This window comes from Taurulus bubalis (genome assembly GCF_910589615.1).
Source record: "Taurulus bubalis genome assembly, chromosome: 4".
NCBI lineage: Eukaryota > Metazoa > Chordata > Actinopteri > Perciformes > Cottidae > Taurulus > Taurulus bubalis.
In genome coordinates, this window is record NC_136592.1 from 11,724,187 (window position 1) to 11,742,299 (window position 18,113).

General features: G+C 41.9%; 1 protein-coding gene across 2 annotated transcripts in view; it reads left to right on the forward strand.

Annotated features, from left to right (window-relative positions):
- Nucleotides 1-18,113, forward strand: part of ankrd11 (ankyrin repeat domain 11) — a 101,160-nt gene that overhangs the window by 10,844 nt on the left and 72,203 nt on the right. The gene's annotated exons all lie outside the window — the stretch shown is intronic.

The following is an 18,113-nucleotide window of genomic DNA, read 5'->3' on the forward strand; positions in this document are numbered from 1 at the left end:
GACACTTGGTGTAGCAGGAACTACCACAGAAGCAGTTTGTAGTATTTTGCCAGGTGTTTATTTTTCTGTCTGTCTGTGGACAGATTTTGTGAGCGGGATAGCATTGCCACCATGCAAGATGCTTACAAAACTAAACGGATATGTGGTTAAGATCGGCATGAAGGTGGTGTTACAAAATGAGTGTTGTCCGAGTAAAGGCGGCTGAAGTATGGGGGGGTAGGAAGTGGTCATTGGCTCACTGGTTGGAGTAGCCATTTCAAGGTAATGAGGTATTACAACCTTGCTGTTGGCTATATTGTATCATTTCCAGTAAATATCACACTTGTGGTGGGAGGAAACATTGACATCTGAGACCTGAGAGTCGGTGGCCAATAAGTGTTACATGCATAGTCTATGGTGTCAGAAAACCACACCTGGAAGGCAGGTAGCAACATTGGTGTCTAGAAAACAGCATCAGGAATTGGATGGCTTCCATCACACACATGGCGTCCTTTTTGTAGCCAGCTCTCAAGTCCTGGATATTAGAGCCCCACCATTTATTTGTCTGGGAAAACCACAGAAAAACAATTGCATCCAATACCAGATTGGCCCATTGCCACCTTTACCCAACCCAGCTATTTGAGTCAGTATGGGACCAATATTTTTTTTTATCAGGTGTTTCTCTACATCTCAATTCACACCTTATTTATCAGACGCTATGTTTTGGTCAATACCTCATTAAGTGTCCCTCGGTTTAGATCTGCCAATATTGTCTGTTTTTGTGGGCCATGTGGCAACACATTTAGTGAAAGAAATGTTCCCTTGCAGAAGGGTCCAAAATTGAAATCTATTTAAAGCTTCAGCTGTTCTATTATGAATGTTGTTCCTATTTAATAATGTAATAATAAGGAGCTATACTAGAAGTAAGGGCAACTGTTCCTCTCACTTTTGCATTGTTGATTATATGTTACACACTCACTTTACTCATTTGCAACATATCTATAAAAAAGTTCATATCACCCTCTGTGATTCTTGGACAGATTAGATAGTCCGCAGAACTCTGCCCTGTGGTGCACTGTTATGTTGCTCTCTCACACACTTGGCTTAACTCTCAACTCGTTCTTTTCACCCCCCTCATCACCTCTGTCCTCTCGCGACTTCTGCTTCCACTTTCTCTCAACCACATTTTCCTTCCCATCTTTCCATCTTAAAGCTCAACAGTACACTTGCATGCTCGCACGCTCATCTCCCCTCACACCTCACACTCTGATGGTCTCCTCCCCCATCTCCACCTCTATGCAGTAGCCCTGGTTCCTCAGGAAGCACTGCTTGCAGGAAGCTAAGGGCGTTGTATGTTACTAGTTGCCTTGTTTCCTCCTTTGGCGAAAATCTAAGTCAACTATGCGCACCAACAGCCTTGGTGTTTTTCTGCTTATATTTTTCTGCATCTTTTGTAAAGTCATTGAGAATATTTTACTTAGCATGCCGTGTGTGTGTGTGTGTGTGTGTGTGTGTGTGTGTGTGTGTGTGTGTGTGTGTGTGTGTGTCTGGCAAGAAATAGGCTACTTATCGCTAACTATAAAGATTAATTATGTAATGTGTCTAAGTGTGTCCTTTGCATTTTAGATGTCAGTCAGTTGTGTGTCTCAGCAATATATGCCTCTATTTCTACACTCGTGCTGCACATTAGTACATGTCCATCTTTTTAATGCTGAGCGCAAGAAATCTCTTAACTGTCTTGAAAGTCTTTATCGTGTTTTTGTCTTCATTTAAAAACAAAATGCTTTCCCATAGATTCAATGGGTAGAGCTTTGTGTCACGTGAGGGCAGAACGTACTATTGTGGTGGACCAAAAATTACATGATTTCTTAATGTGTACTCACAAGCCAACCTCACCTTGTGACATAATGCTACCACTGCTGCTCCAATGTGCTCGTGTAAACTGTATTTAAAATATATACTTGGAGGTATTTGTACTGAATGGCCACTCTCCTGTATTGTTCTACCCTTGTGTGCACACGGTTGCAGTCATGCCTCTCCAGAAGAAAGTGGAGAGTTGTCTCTTGATTTGTATTTATTTATTTTTTATCTGAGGTCATAGCCCTCTGCAGCAAGCCTTTGGGATTTTCCTTTTTTTCGTTTTAACATACTCAACACTCGTACTGCGTGGGTGTGTTTATTGTCTATGGTATACAGCCCTCATTGACAATTGGTGTTAACAGTAGTAGTCAGTGGCGGCTGGTGACATTTTTTTTTTGGGGGGGGGGGGGGCGCAGTTGGGTGGCGCGGTTTAAAGAGCACTCAATAACACCTGAAGTGGCACCCCTCATTACACTGGCACCGTCATATGCTGGCAGATGAGTTTACTTTTCTGCTCACCTGGGAGGATGGCAGCAAGGCGTTCTCTTAATGCCACGGCAATGGTCTCTGCTGTAGCTGACTGCAGAGCGATGAACTCAAATAATCTTTCCTCCACATTAGCACCATTGATGTAGCGAAGCACAAGTTGGGTTTGTGTGCTTATGTCCATGGTCTCATCTGCTTGGATCGATAGAAAATCGCTGCTTTGAACTTCACTGATGATCTGTTCCCTCACAACAGACAGCATCCAGTCAAGAAGCTCATTCTGGACTGTTTTGGATGTTCCCTTAAACACAGTCGCGCTCTCGAGATGCTCTTTCAGTGCACTGTCAAGTGAGGCAACGACGTCCACCAAGCCACAAAATATCTCTGGGTTATCAGAGTTCTCGCTCTCATCATGACCACGCAGGGCCAACTCGAATGCACCACAGAACTTCACACAGTCCATTATTCCAAACAGGCTTAGCTTCATGCTGTTAGCTAGTTGGCTGTGGCAAGATTCGTACTTCTTACACTTCTCGGTGAAGTGCTTTAGATCCCTCATCCCTGTTGTAGTCCAGAGTGTTTCAGTCCCAGGACTTTGGAACAACAGACAGGGGAAACAAAAAAACACATTACTCACTGAGCATCCAGCTAACCAGCTTCGGTTAGCATATCGGCTCGAGGAGAAGCTCCGGGTGTACGTCCTCCCGCGGTCAGTGCTTTGCTGCTGAATTTTTAAATCCGGACGTTTGGGTCCCAACTCTTTCAGCCTCTTCTTGTCAACATCTGACCGTCGGTTGAAAGGTGTTTCGCGTAGAGATACCACAGAGTTTTCAGTCGCCATACTGACATAATCAAAGTCTCTGCTAGTGTTGCTAGCGTAGCTACGTGGGAGCTGTATGGGCTGTGAGGGAATGATAAAGGTCCCTGATTCGACAAATAGTCCAACCACGTTGCAATAAGAAACAATGTCATTGGCGAAGATTCTCGTTTCATCCGCCAATGAGAAGCTGTCCTTGTCGTAACGCCCCTGAAATGTTTGCTCGCTTCCATAGACTTCCATTTGGCCGGCGCCCCGAGAGGGGAGGGGCTTTTCTCAGTGATGATGAACGGCGATATATTATATTTAGTCACATTTTCACTGGTTGTTGACAGGGGTTTACGGTCTCCCACACACATTTAGATCAAAGGAGAATTTAAGCTACGTTTTGTCTCACCTCTAATTTGCCGAGTAATTGTTTTGTGTCATTCGTCAACACGGTATATTTCTTATTTAAATAATTTGGTATATAAGGTTTTTTGACTAATATATATATATATATATTTTTTTTTTTTTAATTTATTTTTATTTCTTTCATCGCAAAATTTTAAGAGGGGCGGCGCCCTCTATTGACGCACCGCCATTGGTAGTAGTTCATGTACACTCTGCCTAAGATAGTGTTCTCATGAAACATTGGTTGTCCGTAACGACTCTTTCGAGGGTTTTATTGTATGCATGCACAACCACAGACTGCTGTTGCAATTTCCACACTCTGGCATTTAGACAGCTATCGAATGATGCTGAAGTGAGAAATCTCGGAGAGGAACTCAGGAGTTTTTGTTTCTGGCTAAAGCCTGTCAAAAGGGAGACGAGGGACACTGACGGTCAAGCCCAGCAGAATACAAGACGGCTCTGAAATGGCTCCTTGTCAAGGTGACGGTGGCATCGTGCATGCCATACGTGCACTTTGCTATCACACTTACACCATGGATCCATAGTGTCTGTTCATCTTCGTAGTTGTGGTGGCTCCATATTGTGAAGAGGCATGTTGGTCATTTATGTCAAATGCTTTGAATGTGTTGTAACTCTGTTATGTTGTTCATTCTCTACACGTGACATCTATTGCACTTCTAGCCATCTGGGGAGAGGGTTCCCTCTCTGTTGCTCTCCCGAAGGTTTCTTCCCCTTTTTTTGCTCCTCGTTAAAGTTTTTAGGGGGGGAATTTTTCCTTTGCCTTTGTGAGGAAAATTTGTCTATAGGGTGGGGCTGCACAATTAATCGAATTTTCATCGCGATCACGATTTTGGTTGCCACGATTAAATGATCGTTGGCGATATTGACGTTTAAAATGCGTGCTCTGCTATATATCAAATCAAGCGCTTCCTCAGTCAGTCAACCACCAGGGGAGAACGAGATGGGAGGTGTCATGCACGCACACCCTGCAGTGGCAGCCTCAAAAGGTTCCGTCTGCAGTCGACTCCGGTATTAGTAGAAGAGTAGAGAGACAGACTTTCGTGTGAAAAGGTACATCGAATGTCAGGAGCAGAAGGCGAGGAGCTAGTCCAAACTACTAAATTGACCGACCTCTTCATGAGCTGAGTGACTGACCATCTATGATTGCCAGACTTCGCATTCCAAGTAATTATCATCTCAACACACTGAACAAGAGCCTGCAAGACAAAGAGCAGATGCGAAACTTCACGTACACATGAAAGCATGCTGTGTGAAGCTCCGTCTCTTTGAGACACAACTACACAACGTCAGCGCTGCTCTTCCTCACGCTGTCTGAAATCAGAGCAGCTTTTCCAGAGGTCAACCTTCCTGCTAAAATGAGGAAATATGTGTCTGTCATCACATCTCATTTTAGAACAGCGCTTCCAAGATCTTTTTGCCATTTGAGAAAGAAACCCAGTTGTTTGCGACGCCTTTCTTGATGGATGCAGAAGAAGTGAACTTCTGAACTAGAACTGATGGAGATACAGTGTGATGATTCTCTGAAGAACCAGCTTCAGCTTCTCTCCCTACCTGACTGACTTCTACCGGGGCTTGGAAAAGGTTTAAATTTCCTCTGATGCGATTTAAATATAATATATTTAAAAAAAGAATATATATATATATATATATATATATATATATATATATATATATATATATATATATATATATATATATATATATATATATATATATATATATATATAATTGACCATTTGATTCATTTCATTTTTGCAATATACCTCACCTGAGTGGCCCAGACTTTGTTTGTGGCCCTCTGAGTTTGGAGACCCCTGAGCTAGTCCCTGAAAGGATCATTATCCATTGTCTGGAAGTTTTTTGGATTCAGGGCAAGTGATGTTAACCAAGAACAGATCATGTGCTCAGAGTGCGTTAGAGTTGTGTCTGTGCCGCATAGCAATACAACTAACTTGTTCAACCCCCTGAAAAATCACCACAAACCACGCCGAATGCATTAAGGCTAAAGCTAACGTGACCTCACTGAATCTTCGTCCATGTCCAACGTCAACCCAGATAACCATTTAATTTGACCAAAGACATGTGTCCAATAAATACTGTGAGCAATGAAGGCTTCAGAAAAATGGTCAAGAGACTAGACAAGAGATACGTGATCCCCTCGCGCAATTATTTCTCCAAACAAGCATTACCTGCACTGCAAAGTCAGAGGGAAATACAAAGGATGTCACAGCTGTCGAGTATTTTGCAACTACGACTGACCTGTGGTAAACATTTCATTTTGCTTCAGGTGAATAAGAACCGTATAAGTTTTGATGAAAAGACGTGTACATTAGCTAAAAATGTAACACAACATGGAAGTGAAAGCAGTGCTCTGTTGATTCAATTTTGGGTAAAAAGTGTTGATACTATTTTATTTATATTTCCTTCTATGAGATGCACTGTGATAAGGACCAGCCTGATGCAAAGATTTGATAATAGCCAGAATGTAGCACAACAATGGAAGTGAAGCAGTGTTCTTGTTCATTTAAACATGAAAGCGCAATGAAAAGATGTTGTCCCTAAAATTAATGAATAATCGCAATATTGATCAAAATAATCGTGATTATGATTTTGGCCATAATTGTACAGCCCTACTATAGGGCTATACAAAATATATTGAATTGAGTAGAATGTTGTATTTTGAAGAACACATAATTTGCATTGATTTGATTTGCATTGAGTTTCACATCTGTATGTGGAACTGGACAGCTGGCATTGTAGCTGAATACAGGATTTAGTATGTGTGGAACAGAATGTGTGTCGACTCTAGGTATTTATTAAATGGCTGCTTTTTAAACTCGCTGAGAATTGTGTGGGTGAACGGATGGCCACAGGCATTCAGAAGCAACACACTCAACGTGTTCAGTGGTGTTGGGGCATGAGCGGGTGTTTATGTCGATAATGTACTATGTACTGCTGCTACTGCATTTCCAATATTCAAAGAGCTCTGTCTTTCACTGCAACCATGGCAACAGAAAATGACAGTGTGCGTGTGTGTGTGTAGCTGGATGGATGACGAGCTTTCTTGATATCAAATCGCAATATAAGGGAATCGGCTGGCTGGCCTTCACTTACTGAGATGCACCTGCTAAAGAACATCCACACAAACGGTGTGTGTGTGTGTGTGTGCTGAAGTGAAACTATTATGATTTAATACATTTAAAAAAAAAAAATAATGTGAAATTGACCGGGTCGTCAACAGGCCTCATCTGAAAACCGAGTGGTTTTGATTGCCAATCGATTCGTTTTTTGCAAGATTGTACTATTCTACTCCCATCCCCGGTTGTAATTAGGGCTGGGGGGGGAAGACGATTCTTATGCCGTGTTCACACCAAAACAGTTGCGAAATATTCGCACGTCCAGATTACATGTTAAGTCAATGCACAGCCGCGTTAGGTTGCGAAAAAGCGAATTTTTCGCCGGGCGTCGCTGGCGTTCAAATATTTCAACTCCAGCGAATAATTCGCATGACTCGGAGTTGCAAAAGCCAATCAGCGTTGAGAAGCTCCGACCGGCATCACCGCCGTTACTGAATGAAACTGCTGGTCCGCTGAAGGAGCGCTGGAAGCGGCTTCATTCAGACACTCGTTCTGGAAGAGTCGGAGCTGTGTGCGACTACGGATACTATTATGAACCCAGACACGGGGGCGGTTGATGTCCCGACGTGTGTGGGACTTCCTCAACAAGTATAAAGCAGAACTAAAGGTTATGTCAATGCTGAATGGCGGAAATAGTAAATGCTTTCACAAACACGGAGATAGAAGCTCCGCCCGGCATCACCGAAACTGCTGGCCCGCTGAAACAGCGCTGGAAGCGGCTTCATTCAGACACTCGTTCTGGAGGAGTCGGAGCTGTGTGTGACTACGGATACTATTATGAACCCAGACACGGGGCGGTTGATGTTCCGACGTGTGTGGGACTTCCTCAACAAGTATAAAGCAGAACTAGAGGTTATTTCAATGCTGAATGGCGGAAATAGTAAATGTTTTCAAGACACAGAGATAAGCCCCGCTCCCTTTCCCCCGCGATGGTTGCGAAAAAACGGATTAACCACATAGAGCGAATTTTTCACCTGCGGAGTGATATAGGCGAAGTGGCGTTGCGAAAATTCGCAACTGTTTTGGTGTGAACACGGCATCAGATACATCGCGATTCTCTCATGAAAGATTGTGACTCGATGCAGAAAACTCTTTAATCAGAGATTTCTAACTTAATTCTCAACGTTATGATCGCTTGTAACAATTCTGTGACACCAGGCTGTCCATTCCTTACCGCTGCTCCTGAACAAAACACGCGTGCGTCTTGTTTACATTCTAAACTGGGCTGCATGCTAGTGGAGTTTTGGTGAAGTATGGATACAATCTGACATTTCGCTTCTTCTTTTGCCCAACTCGGAAAGGGCGACGCGAATCACAAAGTCGATTCACACTTTTTTTTTGCCGAGGATTTGCGCCACTTTCGTGCTGTATTGCACACTTTGGAACCAAGATGCATCGTCGCAACATTTTTTACGGACACAGCATACTCTCACTAAACAACCACAGCTAAAGTCATGGAGTCACAGAGGAAAGCGGGTGAGATGGCAGTAACGTGCTATGCGTGATATCCGTTGCCACAGAATCATGTGTCACCGAAGCCACTCACTTTATTGCTGCGTGTAAAGTTTCACCAGATGTTCCAGAATGTGTTCTTTTTGTTCGAGAGCTGAGTGCTCAATGTGTACAACAAGGGGATTTGTTTAAAGATAAGTCTATAATATGTATTCCTAAATAAGAGCAGCTTGTTATGTCAAATGATTCAGAACTTGCGGAATTCTGTTTTTACTACGAGGATGCTGCTACAGGCCCAATTGAATTTATTCTCTTTGCAATACTAGAAAATGTAACCCACCACATCTCTTCTATTTGTTATTAATATTGAATTTATAAATGACAATGGAGGTAAAGTCATCTGCTATTTTAAAAACGCAGCATATTTGTAATGATTCACAATTAAAAAAAGAGATGCACACGGTGATACAAAATAATTGGAAAATAAAACATTTAGATTCATCAAGACGAATCAATAATTGTTTTATAATCGCGTTGTAGCCCTCTGAATCGAATCATGAAGTGCCTAGAAATTCCCACCCCCAGTTGTAATTGCTCCTATGAGCACAACATGCATGCTTTTGGTTTATACCTTTTTTATTTTTTCATATGAATCCCTTTGATGTTAAACCGGCTGAAATTCCATGAATGTCTCAGCTACTCAGATAGGAAATTGCATGAAGCCGCCTTTTGGTTGAGCTTTTGTCTTGTGAAGCCTTGGATTGATTGAATTGACAATTGATTAATGTTCATGAAGCAGTCCGACCAGCACTGTTGCGATCCTTCATTTTCTGTCCAGTAACATTCTCGATGTTGTATTCGGAGAAGGTTTAATGGCACAGGCTGTATATTGAGAACACGTGCAAGTTTCAGGTGAAGGCCAGCATTTGAAAAGACATCTTTTGAATGTGATGAGATTTTTGTTCTCCAGGTCCAGAGAGCTTGTTACCTTGACAACAGCAGAAGATTCATAGCAAGATGAGCAGAGCGAGTGAGCCGAGCTCGCCAAGGCATGGCTGTGCCAAACAAACGAGCGCTGTCGCTAACTGTGTCACGAGTGCTGCTGCCTTCTCATTGCAGTCCTCAGCCCGTCCCATCTCTGCCTCCATTTAATATTGGGCCTTTTTTTTAGCTAGTTTGTTGTTCAGCTGGTATCCACCCATCCCAGCCGTCTCATCTTTGTTATCTCTGCCGTGCTTTTTTCCTAACTCCCTGCTTTTCCTTTTTGTTACATCTCATTGCCGTCTTCTATGCTGATGCCTAATCTGGCACTTGTGTGTTTTGGTCTTTTTAATCAACACATTTGCATTGCGCTGCCAATGTGTTGGTTGCTCATGCTGGAGATGTGGAGGATCACTGTGCTGTGGTCCCTCCCTACCGAAGCCAGGCTTTATCAATAATGTAGAGATCTTTTGAAGAGGAGAGGTGTAGTGAGTGTTTTCTCTCTCCCCGCCCCCCCTCGTCCCATGCCCTCCTTCCCCAGCTCTCTCCCCACACCCTCCAGTGTCAGATATCCCCTCCAGTGTTTGAGCATAGAAGAGTAGATGACTGAATCTAATCAGTGAAGATATTACAATAAGCTCTGCTACCTGATGCTTTGGCATACTGCGGACCAAACCCAGGCAGTTGTATTGAGCTGCTGTTGCTTCCTATTGTTTTTTTTTGGTTTAGTGCTCAGACTAAATATAAAGGTAGTTTCATCATTGACATCCTAGCACTAACCATCACTGAGCTCTCCAGTGACAGCCAACCCCCCAGATACTATAGGCGCTGCACCCTCCATTATCTAACGCATAGTATAAAGGCATTTTACAGAGAGGGGTTTGTCACAATTAGAAGTAACAAGTATAAACTTGAATAAACACATAATATAGTTATGTATTTGTTGAGTCTTTGTGTTAGTCTAATTGTTTTAACATCCATAATCAAAGTTCCTTTTGAAATATTTCAGTCTCGTATGTTACATTTTTATGGGGGCGGCCCTACGTTTTTCTGTTGGAACCTTTTACCTTTGCACCCCTTCTTACCTTGACGCCCCTTCTATGTCGAAAGAGATGCCTCATTTAAATCAATAAGGGGGCTGCTGTTTTCCATACAGGGCTAAGTTAGTCCAAACCCAACCCTAGACTAATTTTGATCGTTATGACCGCACTTGTTTTTACCACATTGCTATTGATTGGACAGCAAAGGACACAACTTTAAGATCATGTAACATTACAGCAGTATATTACCAGGCTGCTTTGGCTATATAGATGCTTTATTTCATTAATCCAAATGGCACTGCGTGTTAGTTTTGTCTTGCTGAGATTATGTGCCTACATTTCTAATCCTGTGCTGACTGTGTCCTGCACATGAACTGCACACAATTCTGCCAGCTTGTGAATTTTGTTAGAGATTATCTACTGTGCCGCAAAGACTGCAGTGTGAGTGTGAATGACTCTCCCTGCATGATATGCACAAGGCCTGTGACATGCTTTATGAAATCAGACAGAGGTCAGCGCTGTTGTTCCAGGTCTCCTTTCAGATGGCTCTGATCTGGTCTCTGATAGGACAGTCAGACACAGGACTGACTGGAGAGGTGCTCCATTGCCCTGGGCGGAGCTGTGGGGGGCACACTTGTGTATGTTTTTTGTTATATGGTCCAGATTTCCCATATAGGAGCAGTAGTGATACCAGTTTGTTGAAATGGAAGCTTTTCCTGTAATCAGATGCCAAAAGACAGAAAAGGAGGACAAAAGAAGCCTGTGTGTCCTGAAGCCAGCATCAGAGGCCCTGTCTCCACCTTAATCCCACAGTACCCAGGGAATGTCTCCTTATTACGCACGCACGTCATGTGTCACCACTGGTCTTGCACATAGAACCAGCAGTCTCTCCGTTCTATTATTTTAAGCTTAGTTAAGCGCTCTAAAACGCACTGCTGATATTTCAGCTGTTAGATAACAGGAACATGTTCAGTAAACATGCAGAAGAATAAAATATGCAGGCATGTTGTCATGGTGATTCAGAACTAGAAATTTGCTGCAATTGTGCATGATAATATTGAATGTTTGGCCTCAGCTCCACAAAGTGTGGAGGCAGCGCAGCACTTTTGACTAGGCTTGGTTAAATGAAGTCTTACTTTGGGTAGAAGTTTAACGTTTTACCTACGTTTCTCCCCTCCATTTCCTGGAGCACATATGTCATTGTTTAAATATACTATATTGTAAATATAAGTGCTGGTTTGTGCACATGTGCATGCATTTTGTTTGTCTGTCTTTCTAGTGGCTCGGTGTAGTTGAAGATGTCGGCTAACTGATGGTTTTGTGTTTGGCCGGTCAGCAGTAAGGGTGGGTGATATTACCTAACATTTAAGCCACAGTATTTTGGGGAGATTTTGTGGTGATGGTATTATATCGCAGTGTTACAAAATTATAAGAAACACTCCACCCAAGAGGTGTAATATATCTTAAGATTAAAAAAAATGTTTGTGTGCTAAAACCAAAACCTGTGTGTTTTATCATGGTAAAGCCCGTATTTCAAAATCCATGTTGTGGCAGAATGTGACTGTAAAAGGATAATTCTGCCCACAACAACAACAACAACTGTGTTTTTGGGCACATGGGGCGCATTCTGATTCTATTCTGATGTAGCTCAGTCAAAGATAATATGCTAGAAAGCAACCGGGAAGACTTTGAGCCACTTGCCTTCATACATCGCCTCTTGTTCTTGACTTTGAAAGTGTGTTTTACGATGTCCTACAGCTCATTGGTGTCTAGACTTCTTAGGCTTAGACAATTGTGGAATGTGTTCATTCAATCGCACACTACAGCAGCGGCCGTTTCAGAAACACCTGGTGGAAGTCTGCACTCTACCGAGTACACCTTTCTAGTTCTCTGTTACTCATTCAGTCTCTCTTAAAATCTTAAACCAGAGTGGATGATTGTTGGCACTAGGGCTGCAACAACGAATCGATAAAAATCGATTATCAAAAGTGTTGGCAACGAATTTCATTATCGATTCGTTGTGTCGCGCGATTATTACGCCGGGCAATAAGTCGCGGAGAAGAAAAAAAAAAAGAGCGGAGCAGAGCAACTGGCAGGCCAGCGTTTCTGAGATTGGAGTGAGACACGAGAAAAGCAGAGGTTGTGATGTTCTCAAAAATAGAAGATCTTTGACAAGTCGAGTCTTAGCCAATCAGCGTCTTCATGTTCCTCAAACTTGTTTTTAATGGAAGCTAGTCAGCTTGCTATCGCGTTAGCTAACGTGTTTGGGTTGTGTATTGTCGTTAAAGTTACGTTATGTTCCGTTACAGTTCAGTCTTGCTTGTAAAAAAAACGTAACGTGATGAAACATGGCGTCACCCCCGGTCTGGTTCAGTTCTCGCTGTCACTCGTTAACGTTAAACCGGCTCACCGGCGGATCTGGCTGCAGGTTTTTTTTTTTTTTTACTCAAAGTAGAACGAAGCAAATCACGTCGCTGGGCTTAGCCAACAACGTGACGTCGTGGTCATAAGAGACCCAGAATGAACGAGTTTAAGGAAGAGGACGCTCTATATGTAGCAGTACAGCTTCCCTCTGTCCCAGTATTTCATACATATTGATAAAGCAGGGTATGTAAATGCAGCCTCTGGAGGGAACAATTACAGTAAAAAGGGCTCACATTTGGCAGATGTAAAGCATAGATGTGTATGTTTTTAGTGTTAGTCCATTTTGTTGTTTTAATTAACAGCTCAGGGATGTTCAAGGAGCAACCTGTTAGTGCAAAACATCTTCAGAAAGTGCACAGTCACTTCTGTTTTTGAATAAAGGGTTGGAAATGAACGCTTTTTTGATAAAAACATTTTTTTATCCGATTCATCAATTAATCGAAAAAATAATCAACCGATTAATCGATTATTAAAATAATCGTTAGTTGCAGCCCTAGTTGGCACGCATAGTGGGAAGACTAACAAAGTTTGTTGATGGATAAGTGTTATCTTAAGTATGTCGTGAAGTGTGTTTAGCGAGGTATTGTTATTGTTTTCTGTCTGGAGTCTGGTAGCTTTGAGGAGATCATATTTATTGTATGTATTGTCAATCTTTATTGTATGTATTTTCAATAAATTATTATACTTCTTAAAATCCCTGTTTACATTACGTCACATAGCACCACACCGGAGAGAGCAACGGAAACTAGCTTGGCAATTTAAATATACATTCTCCGAAGCAAAGGGTGGCATAGCAATTCCGTGAATTGAAATTAATATGTAGGCATAGAAAAGGCATCCTGTCTAAACTTAGTTTTACTAAACTTTCTTGGGAAAATGTAAGCGTCAGGTTATGCTTGACATTAACTAGTTCATATGATTTGTTGTTGTTTGTTGACAACCAGAAAGCACAAGGGTTTAGTTCTGAATGGTCTCGAATGCGGAGTGAAAAGCCGGCCGTCATTGGGAGGGGAGAAGCAATATAGTTTTAAATACTGGGTTTCGGACAGGGTCTCCTGCAAGGCATTCCTACTGTTGCACTTGAAAAGTGATGAAAGAATGTAAAGAGAACGCTTAAGGTGTTCAATCTCCAGTTAAATGTTGTATTGGCTGTTTCATACAGTTGCAGAAATGGTTGGGCACAGACCCCGATTTCAGATGTCAGAACTTTGGTAAACACTTACATTTTAACTGTGCAAAGTTTGACGTATACCCAGACTTTCAGTAATGTTATCTATGGCATCTCAGTTTGTGTGGGCAGAGGAATGTGTCTTGTAGGTTGTCTTTTTGTTCCCATGAAGTGCTTTCTGAATATAGTTCCCTGTATGGTTATGTTGAGTAAAATGTACTGTCGGTTAGAAGTGGGGGGAATAACGATACAGCATAGTATCGTGATATTTTGCGTTGCGATAAAATTGATATGATATAAGATCGATGCACAGAAGCCAAGTATCTATTTTTATTATATCAATTTTAAACTTTGTGAGCCTTGAAAAATAAAATCAATTGCTTTTTCAGCCGCTAGATGGTGCTGTGTTGTTTTCTGTTGAGGTCAGCGTGATTGGTAGGAAGTTGGTCAAAGCAAAAATGGAGGCATCGGAGAAAGAAATTAGAAATGCGCCGTCCTCGTTTGAATCAAACGTCTGGACTTCTTGTTACTCGTAGACAACATTCACGAAATCAAACTGGCTACGGGTACTCTAGTAGCGCTGTAAGCGGCCGTCATCCCGACTGAAGTCATTCATACCGAGCTGTATGTGCCTACGGATAATATTATGAATCCAGACACATGGGCGTTTGATGTTCCGACATTTCCGGGATTTCCACAACAAGTATAAAGCAGAAATAGTGGCTATTCCTTGGTGGATGGCGTAAATTATAACTGTTTGCACGGAGATAAGCCCCGCCCCCTCTCCAACGCGAATGACTCGACTATGTAGACTGTAATACAAACAGTTCAGTTGGTCAGGACCAACATCTGTGCCAGTGTTGGTCAGTTTGTCTGCTTGACGATCCCATTTTGCTGCAATAAAAATTATTTGAAGTGAAATGAACAGACTGAAAACATATGATGATCAAATATGTTGACAAAGGTTTCCTTTGGGGACAATTTGCGGTTGAAAAAAGGTAATGCATCGCAATATATCGCAATACTCAATATATCGCAGTATCGTATTAAGTATCGTGATAATATCGTATCGTTGGAACCTCTGGTGATTCCCACCCCTACTGTCAGTTTTGTTCAACTGTTTGAATACAATTTTCAACTATTAGCAGCTGTGAAGAAGCTTTGAAATTGTCACTGAAATAAACAATAGATGATCAGTTTTCTTACTCAAAACAGCTGCTTTTATTTCACTTCTAGACAGTTGTTGTCAATGTTGAAACTTTCATTTTATTGTTTATATTTTTCTTCTTTCAACTCCATGGTTTGCTTGCTGGCATATCTGTCTGTTCAGAAACTTTAGGGACTAACCTTGGTTGACGGTTCTGGATTTGCTTTCAATGTTATCTTGGTTGGTGTTTTATAGTTCACAGTTCTTGTTTAAAAGTATATTATCTATCATCAAGGGGAATTGTCTCTATTCTGTATCCAAAACTCTGCTGGGAGGTTAGTGTTCTGCTTCCTGTCTGGATTATTACAATCCGTCAATCCTGTGCTTCCCGCTGGGAAAGCCCCACAGTTTCCACTCCAGTGCAAAGACAAATACACATCTAACAGTCATCCTCCTTACCACTTAGGCCATCCCATTGAAGGCTGGCCTTAATCCTGTTCTGAATACCCACCTGCCACCCAGTCTGTCCTATCAGCCTTTGTTCCCTATCCTGTAAAACCCTCCATTCAGGTTCTATTTGATATGATCCTGTTGCAGAGATATAAATACACTAACAAATAATAAATAAACACTTTTTCAGGGGTAAAATGCATATCCGAAGGACTTGTAAATACACTATTTTTCAATGGTGTTAAAGGTGACCTCTAGTTTCTGTGATCCACTAAATTAGTGGGACCTTTGTGGGTTTAAATTGGGGGAGAGAGGCTCTGTTAAATAGTCCTCATAGTTGGGAGGCGACTTCGTGAAGGGCAACCAGCCAGGAAGGTTGAGAGCTGGGCTTTAGCTGGTTAGGTTGTTCACACCATATCAGGTGTTGCAGCGAGAACGCCTGTCCTCCCATTCGTAAGAATGTGGGTACTGCGTTTAAGATGTGGAGGTGTCGAACCAAATCAACCATTGGAGAAACGTAACCCGCCAGTGACCTGTTCAGTGGTCCAGAGCTGTACAACCCTGCCATGAGGAAGCAGAGATGGAATCTATGGACCAGAGGGGTTACTTTCTTTCATGAAAACAAATGAAAACTTAATTAAGTGACATATTAACAGCTTTTACAGTGAAGTTGAAAGCTGAGAGAAGAAACCCTACAGGCCAAGCAGTCGGACAGTTCTGAACAGGCATGTTTTTAACATACACTTCACTAGTTTATGTGACGGAAACAGCATTCTAAATCAACTGAAAACACTTGATGCACAGACAAGTGTTATTTTCAATCACCAACATCGGACAATGTTTTGATGGGTTCGACATATTGATCGGCGTAGATTGGATGCTTTTCAAACAATTGTTATCGGTGGAACTGGGCTCATATTGTGGCCGATGGTTGTGGAGCCACCACCAGTGAAGCTTGGACGCATGTCCCAGTTTTACATAGAGGCTCTATACTCATAGTAAGATCCACTTTTGTTCAAAATATCTGTGGGCATATGATTAATTCCAGATAATACTCAAAGCAACCGTTAAATACCCCATGACATGGGACTTTCGCTACAAGACTGAGAGAAGGGGGTGAGATGGGGGTGAGAGGTGGGGAGCTCGCTGCCATGGAGGCATGACACACTTTGAATTGGTGGTATTATGTGGATTTATGACCGATTTCCCCTTCAGAATTTGAGTCTGATTCAGAGTTGTGTATCAATGTAGCCGTATCCAAGGCTCTTGTTTGGATATTCTGATATGTATCTATTCCGACATGTATCGGTTAATCTTTTCACCCCTAGTTTACAGATTTAGAATTTGAGGCAAACAATTATATTGTTAATATATGGGTCAGTAGATGCCATACGTTTGGGTTTTATTTGTAATAAGTAAGAAAACGTCACTTTAATACATCCCTACATTTAAACTTTGATTCTGGAACTTTTTGCTGAATGTGTAAATTGCAATCATAGCCATGCTGTCACATGCCAAAAATGTATTTTTACTATTTCTTTGATCTTGAGACTTCAAAGAATGGTGACTTGGTTGGTGCATTTTATGAAAGTTATGGAAGTTTTCAAAAATAAACTGAGAATTCGTCGTATTTGTAGCTTTGAGCAGCTGTTCAATACCAATCAGCTTGTTGCCTTCTCTTAATTATGTGTTTCCTTGTCTTTGCCACGTACCACAAACTCCAGAGTGTGAGATCAATATATGGTTCAGGACAAATACAGGTTTATGATGCACCATAACCACATCCGAGCACAGGGACTGGGTGCAGAGCTGGCTTGTTTTTAGAGGGGTGGACATTTCTAGCTTCTATAAGAATCGTGACGCGAACGACTGCATTGATGCAGTGACACACTGAGCTGAAATTGAACCAACTCCATTAGGGCTGCAACAACGAATTGATAAAATCGATAAAAATCGATTATCAAAAGTGTTGGCAACGAATTTCATTATCGATTCGTTGTGTCGCGCGATTATTACACCGGGCAATAAGTCGTGGAGAAGAAAAAAAGAGCGGAGCAGAGCAACTGGCCGGCCAGCGTTTCTGAGATTGGAGTGAGACACGAGAAAAGCAGAGGTTGTGATGTTCTCAAAAATAGAAGATCTTTGACAAGTCGAGTCTTGGCCAATCAGCGTCTTCATGTTCCTCTAACTTGTTTTTAATGGAAGCTAGTCAGCTTGCTATCGCGTTAACTAACGTGTTTGGGTTGTGTATTGTCGTTAAAGTTACGTTATGTTCCGTTGCAGTTCAGTCTTGCTTGTAAAAAAACGTAACGTGATGAAACATGCCGTCCCCCCCCGGTCTGGTTCAGTTCACGCTGTCACTCGTTAACGTTAAACCGGCACACCGGCGGATCTGGCTGTAGGTTTTTTTATTTTTTTTACTCAAAGTAGAATGAAGCAATTCACGTAGTTGGGCTTAGCCAACAACGTGACGTCGTGGTCATAAGAGACCCAGAATGAAAGAGTTTAAGGAAGAGGATGCTCTATATGTAGCAGTACAGCTTCCCTCTGTCCCAGTATTTCATACATATTGATAACGCAGGGTATGTAAATGCAGCCTCTGGAGGGATCAATTACAGTAAAAAGGGCTCACATTTGGCAGATGTAAAGCATAGATGTGTATGTTTTTAGTGTTAGTCCATTTTGTTGTTTTAATTAACAGCTCAGGGATGTTCAAGGAGCAACCTGTTTGTGCACTTTCTGAAGATGTTTTGCACTG